Raw genomic sequence first — 22,881 nt, 5'->3', positions numbered from 1 at the left:
ACACACACACTCAGACTATGTTTTCTGTTCTCAAAAAGGGCCAAACAGCTTAGCTTAGCACAGACGCAGCATCAGGGCTCGAGGTAATGCCGATGACATGGATGGAGCTTTCCAACGCATGCAGCATCTGGTGTGTGTGTGTGTGTGTGTGTGTGTGTGTACTTGAGTGTTTATATGTGTAGCCATTGCAGTCGTGGGGGGAGATGAGAGCCTTAAACACTGAGAGGATCAGACCCAGCTCTCCTGGACACCGTGGAATAAGATCAAAAGGGTGTGTTTCTCTGCGTGTGTGTGTGTGTGTCTCTCTGCGTGTTTCTCTAAGCGCGTGTGTGTGTGTATGTGTGTGTACACAAGTGATAAGTTAGACATTCGCAAGCTGCAACACAGAAATAAGAAGGTGCTTTAAATGTCACCCCTCACAAAGTATTCTGCTGCCGAAATAGCATGTCACATTTTTTTTTAATATATTTTCAATTTAATTTGCCCAAATTGTTGCATAAAACCCAATAATAAATTGATCATTTCAAAAAACGAATTAGGCCGAATTCTTTCAGGAAAAACGGGAACCTCTGCCACAACATTACCATTCATGTCAAGATGCGTGGCAATCAAATCACTACTGCTCTTGCAACACACACACACACACACACACACTCCCCACTGGTCTCCACTGAGTTGCGCATTTTATTCACACAAACCTCATAATTCCATTCTTGTACAATACGAAACCCATTGACTTCACTCTCGTATCTCTGTCCTTTGTGTGCTATTTGCCAGCACTTGTTCACTCTCTCTCTCTCTCCGTTTTGTACTCACTTACACACACACACACACACACACACACACACAACATGTTCATGGTGTTCATCGGCAGAAAGAGAGACACAGACACGGAGTGTGTGTGGGTAGATTTAGAAGCGGGGATCAATGAGAAATGTAGAAATCAATGCACTTAGCAGTGGGAAATCAATGGGGCCTAATCGGGATGCCAATGGCACAAGTCAAAACAATTAAGAAGGAAGAAAAATGTTTAACAACCCCCCCCCACCTCCACCACCACCCCTCTCCACCCCAGTGCTTACACAGAGGCCGAGGAGAGATGTCGGTAGCAGGGGAAGGCGAGAGGAAGCGAGGGCCTGAGATAATAAGAGCGATGTTGTTCGCGGAGCCACGGAATGAAACGCTCTCACCTTGTGTGCCGACTGCTGGGTTGCAGGTTTGAATCCGGATCCTCCGCTCGGATCGCTCGTTCAGAATAACTGGTTTAGATAAGATTAGAACAAAACAATCAAAAAACACTTATCAGCGGACGGAATAGGCAAGTTTTGAGCAAAAAGTCACTTGCGGAGGTTGAACCCTGGGAAGATCTTGCCATCAGAATGAGTAGCAGACCCCTTCCATCATAGCATGCATGCTAAAAACCAGGTGCTCCATATGTTCTTCCCTCCAGCCATGTTTTCTGGTCTTTGCGGTTCTTCCACCGTACATATATGGTATAGATCATCTGGCTCAAACCTGGGTCCCTCTTGAGTTAGTCCGCTTCTTTAGGACTGGGGTCCAACTGACAACGATTTTCAACAGCTACGTGTTTATCACAGTCGAATCCGGAAAACGATTAAGCCTCTATTCAGAATAGTTTGTGCAGGATACAAGAAACAGGAGGTAGATGCAACACCGGACTGCTATACCCCAGTCTTGTGGGTGGTGGGCTCATATGTTGCCGGTGGAATGCTACTTCCCGGGGCTGATTATGATCACTTCCCGCGTGTACAGGCCAAACAATCGAGCTTTTTGTCCCCGTGAGCACCCTTTCAATGACTTACTCACGGAAGGAGTCTAGCTTTTGCTTTCTGAAGATGCCAATGTGCAGACTGCATCTCACGGTGGCCCCTCACTTGAGACTGAGAAGAGCTTTTGAGCCTCAACAACATGGTCACAGGTGCACACAAACCACCTACACAGTCTGTCAGTCATATGTGACCCACAAAACACGTCTTCTTATATCGTTTGAGTATTAAAAGCTAAATTATGTAGGCTTGAACCGCTGCGGTTAATAGTGGAATTTTCTTTGTGCCCATGACATTAATTCTTTAGACTGAAGTTTCTCGCCTGTGATACATTGGACTGTGTGAATCTTTAAACTGGCCACAGCTGTATCTGTGTGAAAAAAAAGTGAGACTACAAATGTTTTACAGGTGCCTTTCAAGCCTACAGAGGATGAAGGGTTTGATACTTTAAAGATTTTGGGTGGAGTAGCACTTTAATGTGCTGATACAGATGAAAGGATAGAAAAGTATTGGCAGTGGGGCAGAGCAGGTAGAGAAAGAGAGAAAGAGAGAGAGAGAGAAGCAGTTTTGTTAGATGCCTTCTACAACTCATAAAATCTGTCAATAAAAATATCTCCCTCTAAAAAAAAAAAAAAAAAGATTGACTGATGGAGATGACAGTGCAACACGACACAATAATACCCAGTGGCACAATAGGAGATGGAGAGAAGGTGGGGAGATAGGAAGTGGAGAGCAATACAAACAGAAAAGGAAACTATCTCAGAGTATGTTAGGCTGCATGCCATAGGACTGCAGTTAAGGTTGTGTGTGTGTGTGTTATGGGGAAGTGGTGGTGGGGTTGATCTGGGGCCAATCAATAGCGGCAGGCTCTCTTACGACCCCTGAGTTCCTCCTGGCTTGGCTGGCAGGCTGGAAATCAATGGGCCGGGCCAATAACTCAGGATGGTGTGTGGATTAGTGAACTGTCAACTAATCAGAGTTACTGAATCTGACACCACAGCTATTAACCTATTGATATGACACCTGGCACTGACACACACACACACACACACACACACACACAGATATATATATATATATGTTTAATGATGAACACACAGTGTGTGGAAGCCTGAAGGCGGTTGGCACACGCTCGCACGCCAGCGCGCACGTGGAGCGATGCGCCGAATAGTTGTGGATGCACAAACTTTCTGCAGGATATGCAGTAAATATACGCTATGCACACCCAGGTAGAAACCTGGGAACATAAACATATGTATCATTGATAAGTGGGAGCATAAAATGATCCTATATATCAACACTACCTCAACGTACAAATGCATATCAGCATTTATTTAGCAGAAGCTAAACCAAGTGTGTAATGTGGAACAATGCAAATGCGACTAGATACATTTGTTAACTGATGCATTGTTGCTTTCAACTACATCATTTTTTAATGTTTAAGGGGAATTATGGAGGGGACACATGCAAAAGCTTTGTAGCATAAAACTGATACAGTATGCTCACAAGTTGAACTGCTTTAGTGCCCACATACAGAAACGCACAGTAAAAATATTTGTAATTAGATTGATGGGACATTGATCAAAAAGTAAATTGGATGAGGATGTCTAATGAATAACCGGTTTTTATCCGTATTTTTTGGATGACTGGATCATTCACTGGTGAGAAAAGGCATTTTCCGTTTTTTGGAAAGTGCCTGTGGAAAATCAAAAAGTCCAAAAGTGTTTCAGCAATTTGCTGAATAATCAATAGAGACGACAACAGTGAGTGAGCGATGAGTAAGAGACACACAAGCTGTGTTTACATATTCCAGATAATCCTCTAAGAATCACAAACACACAATCGTGCAACCACGTCCATCAGAACACACCGACCCGATCGGTCGTTTGAAAGCGTCTGTCCTTCCTGAAATGTTTCCCGCTTCTCCAAACATCAAATACGAATACAGATACAGGTTAATTACAACCGAGGGTCAGACTTTGATCCAGATTACACGGATTCCTGTTCAGCCGTCCCAGTTCATTGAAGGACAATTTGAAACACACAGCCATCTTTCAGTTTTATTCATGAACTGTTTAGGTGCTGCTGCATTGACCTTTGACCTCCAGGCTCCCAAACAGCCTCGAATGTCTATGAACCACGAATCTAAATGCACGCCACTGTTATGGTATAGTCAATATTTCAATTGTGCTCCGAGTGTTGATGACGGCTTTGTTTCCCGCATACTAAATAATTCATTAGCGCCGACATCCAGCCGTTGATATTAATAATATATGTCATTTTTTGTGAAATGTTACTGAACCTTCGGTTGTTACCTTTAAAGACCCTTCCTTTTCTGCCCAGCGGTTTGAGTTCCTCTACATTCAAGTAGTGAACATTTCAGCCAGCTTAAAAGGTGAGTAATCTCCGAATAAAAAGCAGGGTAAGCTGAGTTTAGGTAGCTTTACTGTGCACTACATCCCTGCTTTCATCCACAATTCATATCCAGATTTCTTGGTGCTTCTTTTTTTTTTTTTTTTGAAATATGTAGACTCTCTGATCCTTTCATATTGTTATGTTCCTTTAGTGTGGAACTACAGGCTTAGTCTGTGTCAAGGATGCTGGTTCGTTTTACATTATTCTCTTCTGTTCTTCTGTCCCTTTCTACTTTTTTTTTTTATGTAGGCAAAAGGAGATTATTTTGGGGGGTAATTCCATTGAAACCGCTCTGAAATAACTTGACTTGGCATGTGCCTATACAAGGCTTCACAAAAGGCTCCAGGAATACTATTCAGTAATGGGTAAAGCAAGGGAAGAAGGAGGACAAAAAGCCTGTGTGTGCATGTGTGTGTGTGTGTGTGTGTGTGTGTGTGTGTTACGAGAGCAGCTGAAATGAGAACGAAATCACCTGAGAGAAAATAAGACAGCCAGAGGGAGGAAATAAAAGGATGAATGAGCGGCAGAGAAACTAATGGAAAATAATCAAGAGTTGTGGACAAAGGAGGCCACACTAGTTTGATATCCAGCACAAGTGTGTCATTTTTAATTGACGTATAAAGCGAGCGCTGCATGTGCAACGCTATCGCGTGATAAATGTATATATTCATAGCACAGTTAGGTTTGTGTGGTTCTAGTTGTTAGGTGGGCGTGGACAGGCTGCACCGCTGCCTGATGATTCGAGCCGCAAAGCGAAAGACCAAAGAGTCCAGGACTAAAAGAAGAGCAATGGAGGCATGTTGCAGAGTTACAGCGACCGAGAGAGAGGCTGGGGGGGGAGGTTGAGGAGGGGGTGGTTCATGGGCCTCCCACACACTCCGGATTAGGAAACATATGCAGGGGAGTAGCGAGGGATTAGGGGGTGAACGAGAGCTGGAAGAGTGAAAAGAATGTTTTTTTTTGGGGGGGGGGGAGGAGGAGGACAGGCGGGGGTGAAGGGGAGGGATGGAAACAAGTGCTCGGCCAGGCGTATTTCCACCCCGCTTTAATCCTTCATCCCTTCCTCTGCCTTCCTCCTCCTCCTCCTCCACCCACCTACTCACCTTCATCTTTGAACCTCTGGGATGAGGAGATCGGTGCGCAAGGACTCGGAGAGAGGCGAGGGAAGAGGTCGATTTCTGGCACCAACCTTTGAAGTAGTTATTTGCTGCAAAGACCAGAAGCGTACAGGGAAACTTGTCAGAATAAGGGGGAAAAAAAAAACCTTAATTCCTTCCAGTTCCTATATAACATGACCAGTAACAAGGTGTTGATCTCAGTGCTAAGAGTTTTCTTTGAATCATATGTTTTGGACAGATTAGGATTTATTATGAACCACCGTTGCCAAACTCCCCTAGTAGTTTCTAGTGAGCGGCAAGTGGAGATTTTACCGCATAAGTATTGTGGTTTTTGTTTAGCACAAAGTAGTAAATAACAGTCCAAAGAACAACTCCACCAACTCTTCATTGAGATTCAACACGCAGATTCTCACGCTTTTTTATTTTCGCGCTGGTAGTTTCCTTCAGGCTACCACAAAACATGTCTGACCCAAATGCGAGTAACACGAAACAAATATGTTTAATCACGATATGCAAGTTAGTTCCGCTTTAGTCAAATTGTTGTTTGACGGGGATTTTTTCACGATAGCTCAGTGAGGCCACGCACCTAAAGGCAGTGAATGATATCTCTAAAATTAAAAGCTTAAAGTTGAACAACTTGCTACAACTACCTTCAAACACCGTGTGTGTTTGTCAAGTGTAGCGGTACGAGTTTGAAATTGTGTGTGAAGTAATTCTATTTCTATAAGTGTGTGTGTGTGTGTGTGTGTGTGTGTGCACGTGTGCATTTGGGATGTTACGGAAAGAGCCACGAGTCAAGGAAAGGTGGACCAGAAGTGAGAGAGAAAAACAAAAAGCATAAAATTCGGAAAAGCAAGCCAGACACAAAGGCAGAAAAAAACAGTAGCTGCAACTATCCGCCAATCCATCATTGTTCTCTTTTGGCCATTTTTCCTCAACTTGCCTTTTGTTCTGTGCCTGTAATTTCTCTCCCTTTAGTCTTTAGTTCACTTTCCACATCTCTTGCCTTGAGAAAAAAAAAAAAAAATCTCAAAATATTGATGGGATAGAATGTAGGAAAAAAAAAAAAAGTTTTCTTACCTTCGCTGCTCCTGCTTCAAACAACCAGACACGAAGCGTCATATTAAATTAACACAGTATTTCACTTATGCTTCTCACGTTATTGGCCGCTACATTTTCCTCCATAAACCCCTCTCCCTCGGCCTGCCCTCACACGGACAGACACAAACACACACTCCCGGCCTAGAAAGGTCAACCTTCGGTAGATGAGGTCGGGCGTCTGGGATGAATTTGACCTTTGACCCCTGCAGGGTGCACTCGTCCGCTCGCATCCTAAGCAGCTGGACGATGGGCCAGACCACCAATCATCGCTGTGTGTTTGCCAGTAGTTTATTACGCATGTGTGCGTGCGTGCGTGCGTGCATGTGTGTGTGTGTCCATCCATCCATATATTTTGATTTTGATGGTGTAGATCTTGCTAATGTTTAAACTTTATGTCTGCAAATGCATGGGCCTGTGTGTGCGGTCGACTGGCTGTATGTTTGTGTGTGCACGCCTGAATTACGAAATTGGATTTACCTCGGCACAGGGGGGTCGCGCTTCTTGTTACTGCCGCCCGAATAACAAACCAATATCGATCGGACCGAGGTCGTCCATTGATGAGTCCCGTCTTTAGTCTTTCCCCGCGAATGCTCATCACTTCCTGTCTTCTTCCTCATCTGGGGTTAATATCTCATTAACTGCTATTATCTCCACACCGGTCACCACGGCGGTAGCCGTCGGGACGTGAGCTGACGATCCCCCGTAGGCCGCGTCCTGCGGATCAGACAAGACAGTGACCAGATTATTGGAAATCAATCCAGAGGAGTAACTGTTTAACCGACCTCCCAAGCTTCATTTCCACTATTTACTGAGAAACCACGGTCAAATGCAGACTACAATACAGGCACTAATGAGAGTCAATATGCAACAGATATTAAAGACATTAAGAGTTTTATAGTGTCCAGTTCAAAATATCAATCCCGGGAAAAGATACACGTTTTGCTCACTGCACCCTGTTAAAAACAATTTTGATACAGTGAAGCAGAAATGATCAGTATACACTTAGAGGTTATCAGTAAATTTGGAATTAATTTACTGGAGACTAGCGAGAGTCGCAGAGATGACAGGGAACCACAGCGGGTGGCAGCGCGGTCTATACACGAGGAGCTTTTCTTTCTTATCAGTCACTGGACAGTCCTGATCCTTATTTTCCACGGAGCAATGGAAGGAGTATTTAGCTTGCACTTGAAGCTCGGGGCGCACGTGTTTACCGCCGCAGCATTTTCCTGATCCCACGGTTGTTTCATAATTATTGGTGGATCGGTTTTGTCTCACTGATTATATTTAGTTATTTTAGGTGTGTCAGGCGAATGGAGTAAGGGAGACGGGCTGCGGCTCAAGTAGTGTGAATCCAGACATGATAGCAAATTGGCAACACTGGTTGACTAATGGAAGAATCTTCCATTATTCTTCCATTAAGCTTCAGCTTAGAGCTGCAAACATTTATTTCAGTGCATTCGAACTGCAGGTGGCTGTAATGAAATATGATCTGGCTTCAGCTGCTTTTATGTGCATTCAGGTTTAAGGCTGAGCCAGAAAACCTCGCTACTTTAGCTTTAGCTTTAAGATACGTAAACAAATGATCTGTGCCTGATACTGGTTACACATACTGCAAAGTGAAGAAGTTTTTATCTTGGCTTGATTAAAAATGACAAGTAGTTTGCAGTTCGTACTTAATGGGTTCAGCCGACTATGAAAGGCCGGATTGAAATAATTATTATCACCTATTTGCATTGGTTTGGATTTGGTTTGCATTGGAAAATGTGCCTTTTCATACTCCAATAAAAAAAAAATTGTCCCATAGAAGTCAGAAAGTAAATAAAAGCAATAAAAACCCACGATGGAATACGAGCTCCAGCCTGCACACGCTATCAGTACTACAGCAAGTCTGTCACGATGGTCAACGCGTTTGTGAAAATTCACAAAAGCGTTTGAATGAATGATTCCCAGCTCATGTGTGATATAGGGTCTTCAACTAGAGCCACGATAAAGAACACAAAGGTCTGAGTTATTTCAACTTACAATAAGTGAAAAAAATCCAAGTTGCATGAATTCAGAGCACGAACTTAAGAACTTCATTAAAAATCACTTCACTTGAAGTTTGTGTCTCGGCTGTTTGTTTGACATACTGGAGAAGATTTGCTCGGGGAATTGAACGTTATCGCTTATTAACAACGAAGTGCAGCTAGGGGGGCTCAGACATCTTGTTTCCCTTACTGTTCTTACTTAACTTGGTCTGAACATTGGCTCTTCTTCTTCCTCCTCCTCCTCCTCCTCCTCCTCCCGTGACTAGTCAGAACATCCCAGGACATCCTGGGCCTTCATTTGTGAATTTTTGTGTCACTGCCTTGAAAGATTATCCGTTTAGCTCGTGGCTAGAAAGCTAACACACTGATCGAATCGCCTCTCGCGCTTGTTTGTCGCTTAGCAACCCCAGATGTGGTTCTGTGGTTCTAGAACCGTGCTGCTATTGGCCACTGGATGCTGTCGGATTGATACGAGCGAAAATGTAAGGCCTTCATCACTTTGGGCAATAAACATTATACACAGTGGCCTAAAAGAAAAACATTTGTTATTACTGGACCTGGAGGCTACTTGCTCCTAATTAAAAACTGAGCGAGCTCTGTCTGGACCATGAAGGGGTCTGATGAGTTGCTGTAATGGCAGACCTTTGACCCAGGGGTCAGTGTGGTGGGGTCTGGCTCCTGGGCAGCAGAGGCAGTTTGCTCCTGGCAAATCGATGAAAAGAGCAATAGAGTTTATGATAACACCAAATAATCACATCATGGCTTCAGCGACAATAACACGTTTTGTCACGGATGCTGTGAAAGTAACAGTTTACTTAGAATGACTGTAATTATGTCTGTATATCAGAAAAGTTACAGTAAAGCGATTGTGTTTAGAATTAAGTGCAGTGACTTTAAAAAATAAAAAGTTATTACATTAATAGATAATCCACAAATGCTGCATGTTGTTGTGTTTTTTTCCATCATCTAAAACTGAACCTGTGGGGACGGAATTTTCTTTGAGATTCACTGATCATCTCCAACAAACCAGAGATCAAAAATAACTGCAAAGCCTTAGAATTAAGGCCTGAAAGCTACAGAAACTGCTATGAACAACAGGGGACGCCTGCCCACCCCCTCCCCACCCCCCCTCCCCAGGTATGAAATAAGGGTTATTATTCATCAATTCAAATACAAACCAAACCCTCCGGGTGTGAAGGGAAACTCGATCGATGACAAACTGAAATGTGAAGCCTTGGCGATTTTTTTTTCTTTTTTTTACAGAGGTCAAACTTTAGTCTTCAACTTAATTCACGAAATCAAAACTACAAGGTGAAAGTAATGCATATAATATATATTTGTTATCAATACAAAACATTATCAATTAGATATCCTAACGTGCCAATGAAACAGGCGTCCTTTTCTTCTTCTTCTTCTTCTTTTTTTTTTAAATATTCGTTATTTGAGGTATAATTTATTCATGCTTTAAATTCGTTCACCTTCACTTTGCTCTTTGAAAGAAAATGTTTTTCTCTCCAGGTTGGATTTAGGTTTTATTTTATAGTGACAGACTTTCCCGTTATCGAAACGCATGGACCACAGGCCATTTACATGCAGTGCATACATCAAACCCTTCACTGAAATAAATGCAAATATGTGCACAGTGCATAAGCATTATATCCGGTATTATATTTACCATTTTTATCTTCTTAATAATAGAAAGGATTTCGCGCTTTCTTCGACGGTGGCTCATTTGCATATAGGGAAATATTTAAATGTGTAAAATAAAACGCCAAGAGTTTTGCTTTTTGTTTAAGTTTGACAAAAAAGAGCCCCCGTTTTAACAACCAAAAACGAAAAACGATTTCCTTACGTTATGATTTGAGCCTGCAATCGAGAATTTAAATAAGAAAAAACAAAACAAAAAAAAACCCCCATAACTTTAGAGAATAAAACGATGATAAGAAAAAGTGTTCGACGCTATTTTCGTACTATTTATCAGGACTTCAGAGACCTGGAAAATATGCAATAAACCCAACTGATTTACATCAATTTATGCAACAATAAAACGCGAAACAAACGAAGAAATCCGGCTGCTGTTTTCTGTGCATAAAAATCGAAGTTATGTGGCGATAATATTTCTCGGCACTTTTATAATAATTCATTCACATTACAAAAGATTGACTTGAAATAAAGAGCAATAATACTTAACGCAGGCTACTGGCAACAAAAACAGTCGGAATTAATAGCTGGAAACGTGCACAATGATCTTGGCAATGAACTGATTAAAGCGCGAGCGATTTATTGATTATTGGAGTGGTCAGGTGATCATTTAGCTTAGTGTTTACACTCAAAATCAGGGAGCAAAATCGCATTGACGACCGAGTGTGTGTGTGTGTGTGTGTGAGAGAGAGAGAGCCTCAGAAAACTGTAATGAAGATGGCTTCAGTTTGGTTGTTAATTGCTGTCAGGTGTTTGCGCCTGTGTGTGTGTGACAGAGACAGGACAGTGTGGATCATAAACATGAAGTGCGAACTTGTGGTTGATTTTCTTCTTAGAGCAAAGGAAAACTACCAACACAAAAGACGGAGGACGTCACCTCCCCCCTTCCAGCCCCCCTCTCCTCCTTTTAATTGATTTCTCATAATTAACTCAGTGTGTTCATCGATTTCCCTGCGACCGTCCAACACCGCCCCGAGACCGGCCACCTCATTATTTCCACGTTAACCCGAATAATCCCGAATAAATAGTGGGCACATTCAATAACAATTAGACCCAGACAGCACTAAATAATCCAGTTTCCTTTAAGACGACCCGGCTCTGCTGCAGGCTGCACTGAAAACTGCAAGACTAAACCATTTACTGAAGACGAGGTTGAAAGTGAAGGAGTTTCCGGGTTTCAGTCCAGGTACTTTACGCATGCATAAGAAAACGAAACCCTTTAAAATGAATCTAATTCAAAAAAGAAGGTCATAAAGTAGATGTTAGAATGTAGGGGGGTTAAAATCCGCCCTGACACTAATCTATAGACTGCTATTAAAACTGAAATCCTGATTGTCACTAGCTCAGCCAATTAAAAGCTCTGCTGTGCGCACTCGTCACTTTGAGTCCGGCCACTGTGTGAATCGTCGAGGTGCAGCATCTTTCTGTCAGGTTCAGTGGCCTTGCAAGAGGGAAGGAGGAGGTCAAACACGCCTGCAGGCAGCAGTTCAAACGGCACTCAGCCCCCAGTCCTGACCCCCCCAACACACACACACACACACATCTTCAGCCTCTCCTCCTAAAATGAACATGTTTGCAAACAGGTTTTTGAGGTGCCAAGTCTTTGGATAGGTATGAATAGGCAAAGTTTGTGCAGAGGAGTCTGCTTTGAATGGGAAAATTCTGTGAACATTTCAAATCAAGACCCCTGACATCCCGAAGAGGAGATGTCTGTACTTATTTTCTCGCCACCAAAGTCGTGACTTTAATAGATTTATTTACTTTCATGTGATCAAAAAATGTTTTTGTGTCACATGAAAAATTTAAATGTGGCCCAGTAGTGTTAACAATGAACTAAAGTTTACACGTAATTTAGGAAATAGGAGTTAAGAAAATTGGGGCTTTTGTTGAGATGACATGGAGTTTACCTAAATTAAATAATAATTAATGTGGAATTTATTGAATAGAAAACTGGACATGCACTGCAATTCCTGTGCAGCTCAGAATCGATGAAAGCCCTCTAAGAATTGGAGAACATATAATGGTGAAAGACAATTTAGCAGAGAACATAACATGTAGGTTACTGGAGAAAATATAATCAGAAAAAAACTGGCCAAAACAGGCCAGAATGGAAAGGTCACATAAAAAATAGAGGAGATATGAAACTTGACAAAAATAGAACAAAGCGGAGCAGAGACGTGCGGGATAGAGGAGCGAAGAATTGAAAAGGAGATAATAGAGTAGAGTAGAAGAGAGGTGCTGAGGAGGAAGGACAGACGACAGTAAGGGAGTGACTGGGGAGGGATTGGGGTGGGCGATGGTGTTAGTCACGAGGGAGGGGGGGGGGGTTAAAAGAAGGAGGCGTCTAAGGATTGTGAATTAAACGCCGTGAGGCCCTGTGTCCTCGGCACGTGCACCGGGCCTCAAGAATAAAAGAAGCTCCAGCCCATCTGGCTTTTTTGGAAGGAGGAAGAAAAGGGGAGCGAGGGAGGCCGAGGGACACAGGCAGAAAGTAGGTTTGGGAGAAAGAGTAGGAGAGAGAGAGAGTGTAGCATTCACACATTCAGCGCTCTTGATTTCATCTGGGGGCGACCAGTGGTACAAATGCAGGCCCCCACTGTGATGTAAGGTGCCTCCTGCAGAGAACGTGTGCTCGGAGAGGAGGACGGAAGATGTCAAATGGAGGACGAAGTGTTAGAGAAAAGTGAAAGATTTGTGTTATTATGTGTGTGTGTGTGTGTGGGGGAGACAATCCCAAATCAGTTTGATGAACTATACAGTGTCAAATTATGTGTGTGTGTGTGTGTATGTGTGTGTGTGTGCAGGCATTCAGGAACACACAGACACTCACCTTTAATCCATATGTGTCCTTCAGAAGGTTTTGCTACACCTTCACAGCCTCTCGCACAACCCCTTAACTCTCCTGCACTTCGGCATCTTTGCTGTTTCCATGGCGACTGCAACCAGAAAAGGGAGGGGGTGGGTGGGGGGGGGAGCTTGGTGTGTGCATGTGCGTGTGAGTGAGTGTGGACATCACCAGCAGCAGCAGCAGCAGCAGCAGCAGCAGCAGCAGGTGATGAGGCTCAGCTCATGGCAGACACAGCTCCAGCATCTGGGAAAGTGGTTTCTCTCCCACCTAATAAAAGTTATATTAAGGTCATTGAAAAAAAAAAAAAAATGAAGGCGAAAGAGACATTGGAGCCATCATTAAAGGAGAAAAACTGACCTCAGCTGGAAGAAATGAAGCAGACACGTACGAGGAGGAAAGTTACGCTCAAAAAAAAAATGAACCGAGGGTCGTGTCTCTTACTTGCGAAAAGAGAAATGTGTTTGATGTTTACTCATGTTAAAAGATTTATTCCCCTGTTCATTGCGTCGCTAACGTGTTCAAAACAAATGATCTTCACTCGCTTCGGCTGCACCTTCACATTTTTTAACCGTACTCCACCACAGTTTCTTCTTTTTAGTGACCTCTGCGCTTCCTCCCCAACAAATCACGGTTCTCCTCCTTTGCGTTAGCATCTTTTTTGCACTGAATATAATTGCTCCCCCTCCCATCTATTGCTTTAGTAAATTCGATCCTTTCTTTTATTGTGTTTGCATTGACGCCTTTTCTTATGTAAATCAAACTGAATTGCTTTGACACTATGAAGTAAAAAACCCTGAATCCTAATATGTTAAACTATGGCCAAACTCACCAGTTAGTTCATTTGTTGCTCTTTTATAGTCATTTTTTTTTTCCCTTCACATTTAAAATAGTTGTCTGAATAAGCCAATTCAACTGTTGGTCAACATTTAATGCTTTTGCGACATTTCGGGCCTTTGTTAGAAAGCAGGCAGCTGAGACATGGAAATAATATAGAGAGAAAAATGGTCAGTGACTGGCAACAAAGGTCCTCACAGCTGGATCTGAACTGGGGGCGGCGCCTTCAGGCCACGACCACCAAGGTGCCCCAACACTGAATAGGGCCTTATTCAGCGCAGACACTTGGACTCGATAAGAAATTTAATTGGCTTAGGTTTACTGGCGACTCTAAATTGTCCTTGTAGGTGTGAATGCGAGTGTGAATGGTTGACGGTTGACCTTTCCGGGGCGTGTCCCCCATTTCTCACCAAATGTCAGCTGCGATCGGTTCCCTTCCCTCTGAGGGATAAGTGGCACAGCTAATGGACGGATAATAAGAAATGTACAGGTGCTAATAACGTTAATGAAAGGTCTCAGTGAGCCGTGGAGGTGTGACAGACGTGAGTGAGTGTACAATCCCTAAAAGCCAAGCAGCTGAATATAAGTCGGCCATCAATAATGTTACTATTACCATGTTTTCTCCATGTGACATGTCAAAATGTCTGCTGCGGGAAAAAAAAAAAAAAGGACCTTTAAGGTTAACGGGACTCAACTCTGTGTTAGAAGCAGTTTCGTTTTAACCTTCAGCTTAAATTCTTATTTAGAACAACAAAATAAAAAGAGCTAAATCAATATTTAGAATCAAGTGTGTTAAAATGTGCTCTAGTGTGTTGAGTGTATTCATATATGTAAAACTGTGATTTTTGTATTTTTATAATTGGACAATTGAAAAGAAAAAGACATGTGAGTATATTGACCAAAGAGTAATGGTCACTATTACCTGTACAATCACCTTAAATGTTAAACAACTATTAACTTTCTCGGCATATTTCAAATTCATGCAAACACCTGATTTAAAAAACATTTCTGCTGCAGGGCTGCACTGTTGACAGGGCTCTGAAATTATACCTTCAACTGTATTCAAAACAAGCAATTATTGCATATTTTGCAGGGTTTTGGGTGTCAAACTAAAATATCCCAAATCCCGGCTGGAGCCACCTTCATTTTCACATTCCAATCATACAGTAGCCTGCATATGAATATTCCTATCAGTGTTTTGTGGTGCAGCACTAATAATAGTACTGCACCTTTACAACTTGGGATTTTTGAAACAAATTCCTAGTTTAGAAAAGCAAGAAGAAGAGGAATCTGTAATCAGTGCTTTGACTGTACCGCATCTCCTCCCACTGAGAAACGGGGACGACAGGAAACGTCCCTGAAAACCTGATCTCGGCCCTGCAGTCCTGCAGAGCCTCATGCTCCTCGGGTACGTGGACGCACAAGCATCGTGCCCTTAGCTGCCCATGGTTTTCAGGTCGTGCTATCAGATGGTCGGATCAAATTCAGGCTGTTTTAACTGATACCAACTAAAGCTACATTTCAGCTTCTTTCTTCTACAGTTCCCATAGGAACAAAAATCACATCAGCCAAAGACAATTAGGACTTAATTAAACCAGAACTGTTGTATTTGACTGACTGGAAGACAGCTGACTGTCCCTGTCCTTACCCAGACGGCTGGAGCCGGAGGGCTTACATCGCCACCGTGTGGCCACATGGCCGAACCGCGCAAACCTGTCCACGATGTCACGGTCATCTTCGTCCTTAATTGTGTCTTTTCTGTGCTCAAGTGAGCTGATTTAACTACTGTTAAATCACGAAGATGGATGCAGGGACAGACATTAACACTAAAAAAGACAATTGAGTTGGCTGCTTTATTATTTACATTTCATAGGATTCATATTGATACTACTTACTTGGGCTGCATCTAATAGTTATTATTATTTTTTTGTATCATTAATAATCAAATAATCCCAATAAAGCTGATTTATTCTGGCTACATTCCTGCTACAAATATGAAGCTGATTATCGTGTCCAAACAACAAGCCCAGGTTTAATTTGTTGGTGAAATCGGTTGATGGAGCGATTGTCTCACTTTGTGTGTTTTGGCTTTACATTACAAAGTCTGGAGACAACAGACGCCCTTAGTAAATTTGTAACTATGTGAATATGTTTGTGCATCTGATCTGTGTCTTGTCGACAGCGGCGTATTTCTTGGACCACTTTCAAAAAAGAATAATCTCCAAAATAGTGAGTTTTTTTTTTTAGCTCGGAGTGGAGAATAAAAATAAATAAATCGATTTTCAGTGCATGCCATTCTTTTATTAGATTTAATTTTTTTATTCTCCTCTTTCAGGACCTTCCACCCGGAATGTCACATTAGACCCAAAATGGCTGTTCGGGTCTTTGGAGGCTGAGGGAAGGGGAGTCACACTACTAACAATCCTTTACGCCGTTTAAACCTGGAATTGCATTTATTTCCTGCCACAAAGTTTTCGGAAACGCAGACCGAGTCGACAGCAGCACTAAAATGTGGCTGAAATCAGCCTCCCAGATGCAGTCGCCCAAGCTGCACAGCGACTGCACGATAACCCTGCAGTGGTAATGCAGGATATTGGAGGGGAAGGGGCTGGGGGTCTGCAGCACTGAGAGATTGGCTTTGCACGGACGCCTTGTGACTTTAAGATCCTATTTGGTCCACTGGCTTAAAATCTAAAAAAAGGAAATCTTGCTACTAAGGTGCTTTTGACCAGATAAGTCAACCTGGATGTGAATTTGTATTCTGAACCACAGCCAAGCAGCATTTTTCACTTCTCTACACACCGAAGCTTCGTCTTTTACATTTTAGCACAACTGAGCGTAGTCGGGTTTAAAACTGGATAATATAACATGGACCCTGGTATAATCTAATCCGATCCAATGCAACCAGTCTGCAAGAGATTTTACATTTGTGAAGGTCTTCAGGAAGCACACTGATAAAATCCTTTCCCACTTGAAATTGAGCCACTGAATTTTTGCTTTCAAAAAAAATGATTGATTAACAAATTAGATACCAAACATTTTCGATCATGCGCCACACACACTGCAGCTTTAGAGCATCCTACACGTGCTTTTTCAGTTACAAATATGTTCGTTTAAGTGTAGAAAGGCAGTTTTTATAGCGTTACTTAAAGTTGATTGAGTCGCCGGGGATTGTTTTCCACCCCTGCACCTTTTTAATTGAGACCAGGTTTGAACTTCACCGGTGTGGTGACCTGGACTCTGGTTGTAGTTGCTGTTGTGTGTGTGTGTGTGTGTGTGTGTGTGTGTTAGAGCATTCATCAAGAAGCTGAAGAAGACCACCACCGGCTCAGCATCGTCGAGAAAAGAGGAAGAGCAAACAATCTCAGCTTCCATTCAGCAGGTTTAATTAAAACCAACTTGAACAACAAGGGTTGTTCTATGAGAACAGCACCGGGAGGTGAGACTGGTTCTCACGGTTCCTCCGGTTCTCCGTTACAGATAAGGTCGAAAATTGATTCTAGCAAAGCCAAATGTGTTTGATTAGGGTTCATCAGCAGGGAGTTTACTGCTTAGAATAACAGATACTCCGGCCTTTGTGAGCAGTTAGTGACACGTTATGACAAATCTCCTCAGGTTCATATGCTCAAGTTGTTAGAGTTGAAAATGGTGCACAGTCACTACATTTAGAGAAAATATACACTTAATTCCTGCCGCTAAGTACAACGTTGCACTGGTTTGTTATATTGCAAACGATAAATCAAATACAAAACCCTAAGTGTGTCTAAAATTTTTACAACTACTTTATTTAGTTTTCACTAATCCATAAAGTGAAGGTAACATAAAAACTACAGTATATTCCAGGACCAGAGTACATAAGGGTAAAAGAAGAATGGGCAACTAAGTGCGAGATGAAATATGATAAAAATAATAATAATAATAAAATATCAACACATTTTATTTATGTGTGGAATATGTGCACAATAAATTCACAAATTAGAATAATAAATAAATAATACATTCATATAAATAGAGAAATTAGAGCTGCTCACAATTTGTTTCTAAGATCATTTCATTGTGTCCACTCTCAGATACTGATCCTGCCAGATGATGTTATGTTATATATATAATGTTCTTGCTGTTTTTACCTAGATTTATATTTATGTCAGTGCTGTGTAAAGCTCGCTCCATGACAAAAATCTTTTAAATAATAAAAAACTAAAATAAAATAAACTGGACTGGAATTGAGCTGATGTTCTGCAGCTTTATATATTATTGCGACACAGTGGGAAAGAGAGACACAGACTGAGGGAGAGAGAAAGAGACAGCGACTACATACAACACCATTCATTATTAACACACCCAATATAGCTAGACTGGACACCGCTCTCCTTCACCCGCCCTCTTCCTTCCTATTAACACAGACGCACACACACACAGAGCGAGAGCCCTCCAGACCCTCCCCCTGACCCTGCGACCTAGGCGCCATGGCAACCCTCTGACCCATCCTGCTGTTGCTGTGGTAACAACCTTGGAGCATGTCTGACCACTGCCCACCCCAAACACACACACACACACACACACACACACACTCCCTATAGCCCTACAGCTGCCCCCTCCTCCTGCTCCACGCCGAGCCGAGGCAAACCGATCGATATTCTATCACACAGAACAGTGGAGCGAGAGAGAGGAGGCCACGGGCCAGCCAGATTACTGGGAGGAGGGGGGGGGGATGGGTGGGTGAGTGGGGTTAGTGGTTGACAAAAAGAGAGCCTGTGTGTGTGTGTGTGTGTTTGAGGAAACGAAAAGGGTTTTAGGGTTGGTAGGAGATGCGTGTTGAAGAGGTGTGCAAAAAGGGGTTATAGCATGCGGGTGTAATCGGGTAGGAGATTGAGGGAAGGTGTGTGTGTGTGTGTGATTTGGAAGAAAGAGGGAGTAGGAGGTGGGGGCTGAGCACGTAAGTGGATGGAAGATTGAGAGGAGGTGTGTGTGTGTCTGACGAAAAGTGTTTTGGTGTGGTTGTTATGGTGGATAAGACAGGGATGTGTTGTGTGTCCTAATGAGTTGAGAGGAGCTGCACGGCTGTAAGGCATCTGCTATCCTTTTTTTTTTTTTTTTTTATTCTCACAGATGTTTGTTAGTGGATTCCAGGCTGCGTCTGACTGTATGAATTTGACTTATTTATTTATTTATTTGTAGAGGGACAAATATACTGCACATTGCCGAATCCTACACCATTTACAGCCTTAGGTTAGTTTAGTTAGGGCCTTTCAAAAGGATAAAATCCTACATAACAGAAAAACACAAACGGTAAAATATGAAGACTGCAACACAATAACGCCGGCACCATTATGAAGATGATCATACACCAGATCTGCAGGAATTTGACTTATATCATCAATGGGGAACTATTGAGCTTTATTTTTCAGAGGGTACCAATTATCAAAATGATCGTCATTAAAACACCACTGCTGTTACATTTTGAGTTCTGTGGGTAAAGAACCTCCACACGTTGATCTTCAAACGCTGGGTGTCCCAGTGTCACTTTTCAAAAAGGTGCCTTCCAATTGCCAATGGATGCACCTTGTAAGCTAGTGTCCAACACCTGAATGCACCCAGAAAGTAAGAAGGTGTGTGTGTCAGATGTGAACCTACAGTAAATTATGCAGCTCTTTTAATTATTGTTGGGAAGCACTTTGGAGCACTAAAGGCCTCGTGCGTAAAGATTTACTGTACTGAACAACTTTAAAAACACCCGAGCAAACAACACCTCTACACTGGATGATACTGCATGTTCCTATATTACCATATAAAATGTACAGCAGTTCTTAACAGTTTCACCTATATTCCAACATAAACACTTAGGGCAAATTCTTAAATGAAAATAACAAATGGTCTACTGTACTTTCCTCCAGGTTCAGTAAAGTTTGCTGACAACTGCAGAGCAAAGCTTAAAAAAAAAAAAAAAAAAAATTTTTTTACAAAATTTTCTACTGGTGTTGGGGTTCAGAGCCACATTCAGAGTAGAGAAGTCACAAAGTATTTGCGGGGACTTGCGTCCTCTAAGGGAATTAAAAGGAAAGTAGAAACAGCAGCCAGTACAAAGCTTCGGTTTGTTAAACAGTAAATGATATTCACACAATCAAAAATATCCAGAAGAATCTGTCATGTCCTACTGGGTGGGTATAAGGCATTTTGAGTGACAAAGATTTTTATCTTTTAAAACATGTCATTCTCAGGTGAGGTGACACTGAGTTACATTAAGGTGCTTAACAAGACGACACATTTACTGTGAAACTTTGAAAACAGCTTATATGTATGTATTTGGTATAGATACATTTTCCATTAGGAATTTTTTCCTACAGTTTTAGCCTTTGCACATGTAATTAATTAACATACAACCGACTTCTGTTATTATTATTTTATTTCAAAGTAAGCATATTTAAGACAACTGAATTATTTGCAGTGATACCGTAACATCCAGAAATAACAGACTGTAGACTACAGTCGTATGACGTGTTTATTTGTAGGAGACTAGAGGTCAAGCAGTAGTCCGTAAATGACACGAAGGTATTTTAATATGTCACCTTAAATGTCTGAGAAACACGAGAGGAAACAATGAACTCACAAAACAGGTGACCTATATCCCTGGGTTACAAGAATGTGTGTGTGTGTGTGTGTGTCTCAAGTGGGCAATGGCACTCATTTGCTCTGTGAGCCTTGTAATAGTATTCATGAGACATTGGCCCTATTGGTGTGTGTGTGTGTGTGTGTGTGTGTGTGCGCGCGCAGACACACACGATTCATCCATTCATAAGTAACAGAAACTATCAAACCGAAAATGAGTCACATCCCATTGTTAATGCTTCTAAACAATTATTAGTGAATCTAAAAACGAGGTCACTAACAAATGATGCTCTAACTTCTGAGTAAAGCAGGATACATCACTAAATGAAATGATTCAAATATCAAAAAATAATTCTTGTTAAGTTTCCTTTTGGTCACATAACTCAAAATCCTGCAGATCTTGGGACACGATCGTCTTTGTAATAGCGCTGGTGTTATTGTGTTGCATTCTTCACATTAAAATAAATCATGTGAAGCAGGTACAGTTGTACCGATGTAACGGAACTGAGGCATTTATGTCCTGTCTTTTACCATGTGTCCCCTGAGATTAGAGTGCACTTACAAAGGAGCCTTTGAAAGTTTGAGTGAGAAGAACGTCACTGCAGCCGTAAAATGGCCGACTCTGCTCACGTTGTTTGGTTCTTACTGCGTTGTTTTAGGTGCAGGTCTACAACGTAGCGTGGATTAGCACCCGGGCTTTGTAGGGCCGCTGGTCAGAAACTGTGCCCAATTTTCCGTAGGTTCCTACAGTACCGAGTCACTTGTGCGGCTGCTCCCCGGCTATTTTAGATGACAGCTGAATCCAACTACATTTAGAACTGCACAAAGGTGGGACTATTATTTTTAACATGGTTTTACCATGAGACCATATTTGTGACCATAATGGTAAATAGTCGCTTACAATGTTGCTTCCCATTCACCCACACACTCACACACTGATGGCAGAGGCTGCCATGCAAGGTGCTCAACTGATCCACCAGGAGCAACTTGGTGTTCAGTGTCTTGTCCAAGGACACTTTGACATGTAGCCGGGAGCGGGGATCGAACCACTGACCCTGTGGTCCATGGTCAACTGCCTTGCCAACTGTAATGTATTAGATTATCTTCCAATATACTTATGGCCACGTAATATGGAAATGGTCACGTGTGGCTTAATTCAAAAGAAAAAAAAGCATCTTCTTGAAGTACACTGTAGTATAGTCACTTTATTCATAAATCTAAGTACTACAGGACCTTATTCAGTTTTTCTTTGTGACTTTGCCAGCATGGTGGCCATCTAGCCTCACGCCAAACATTGTTCCAGTTCTCATCTTGTCTAGGTCAACACATACCTTTAGACTGGAGCTGTCGGTGGTTAGATTCCTCGTGAGACACGGCACAAGCTGCAGCTGCAGTACACGCTGTAAGACAAGTTCTCACACTAACAAAAAAAACAAGAAAGTAATTTGTATCACAAGGAGAAAAGCAGCAAAGACATGATCTCTGGCCTGCTGTGCTGCTGGGGTAGATAGTGTTGTCCACACACAGACGTGAGATTACAATGTCTCTGAAATGAAGAGATCCAGGCCAACCAACCACAACCTTAATAAAATAGTGTTTCTAAAACTCCACGATCTGCTTAGTAGCTGTTCCAGAGCTTTTGATCATAGGCCTTTATTAGCAAACATAGATACATAAGCATTGAGCTGTTTCTATGTTCCCAGCTAGTGTGTGTTTGGAGTTGAACATTCAGCGCTGAGTGAGTTTTTAGGGGCTTTATAATGGGAAACCGGTTGGTGCAGTGGCAGGAAAGCAGACCGTGAAGTGGAAGGTTCAACACTGAGCTGGTCTGCAGATTCAAGTGGCGGTTTTCCCCTTTGACCCTCAAACCTAACCTCTGTGTGTGAATAATGTTAGCTAACAACCAAAGAGGTGACAACATGTCATCACAGACAGTGCAATTTAATCAGTTTGTTAGTTTCCCTCACATTTTATTGACTCTAACCGTTTTGGTTTTATCTTCCATTTTTCTTTATGCATTTGGTCTTGTTATCAACTTTGAAATTATCTGTAAAGCACTTTGAATTGCATGAACCTTTATGAAAGGTGCTACAGGAATATATTGGCCTTAATTTAAACCAGATAAATCCAATTAGGGTCTAAAGTTTTATTGTTTGAAAGTGTTACTGAATCGTTTCCATTCAATTAGTTATTTCAGATTACAAGTGCTAAGGAAATACAGAAAATATAACACTGAAGGTTTTATTTAAAAATACATAAATATTTAACAGATGGGCAAACGTGAGGCTTTTTTGTTAACCTTGCTTCTATGCACCTTGTCCTGAAAACAGCAACTTTACATAGTTTAACATCTGTGTCCTCACTTAACTGAAATAACCGAACCGTTTTCCATTATGGACTAAAATATTTCTCTGTATCTCTATTCAATTCTGCTTTCTTCATCT

General features: G+C 42.0%; 1 protein-coding gene across 1 annotated transcript in view; it reads right to left on the bottom strand.

Moving 5' to 3' along the window:
- atp1a3a (ATPase Na+/K+ transporting subunit alpha 3a) overlaps positions 1–22,881 on the bottom strand; it is a 147,101-nt gene that overhangs the window by 102,373 nt on the left and 21,847 nt on the right. The gene's annotated exons all lie outside the window — the stretch shown is intronic.

The sequence above is a fragment of the Channa argus genome, chromosome 1, assembly GCF_033026475.1.
Source record: "Channa argus isolate prfri chromosome 1, Channa argus male v1.0, whole genome shotgun sequence".
NCBI classification, from domain to species: domain Eukaryota; kingdom Metazoa; phylum Chordata; class Actinopteri; order Anabantiformes; family Channidae; genus Channa; species Channa argus.
Note: the sequence above shows the minus strand (reverse complement) of the source record. Positions and strands in the feature narration are given on the sequence as shown.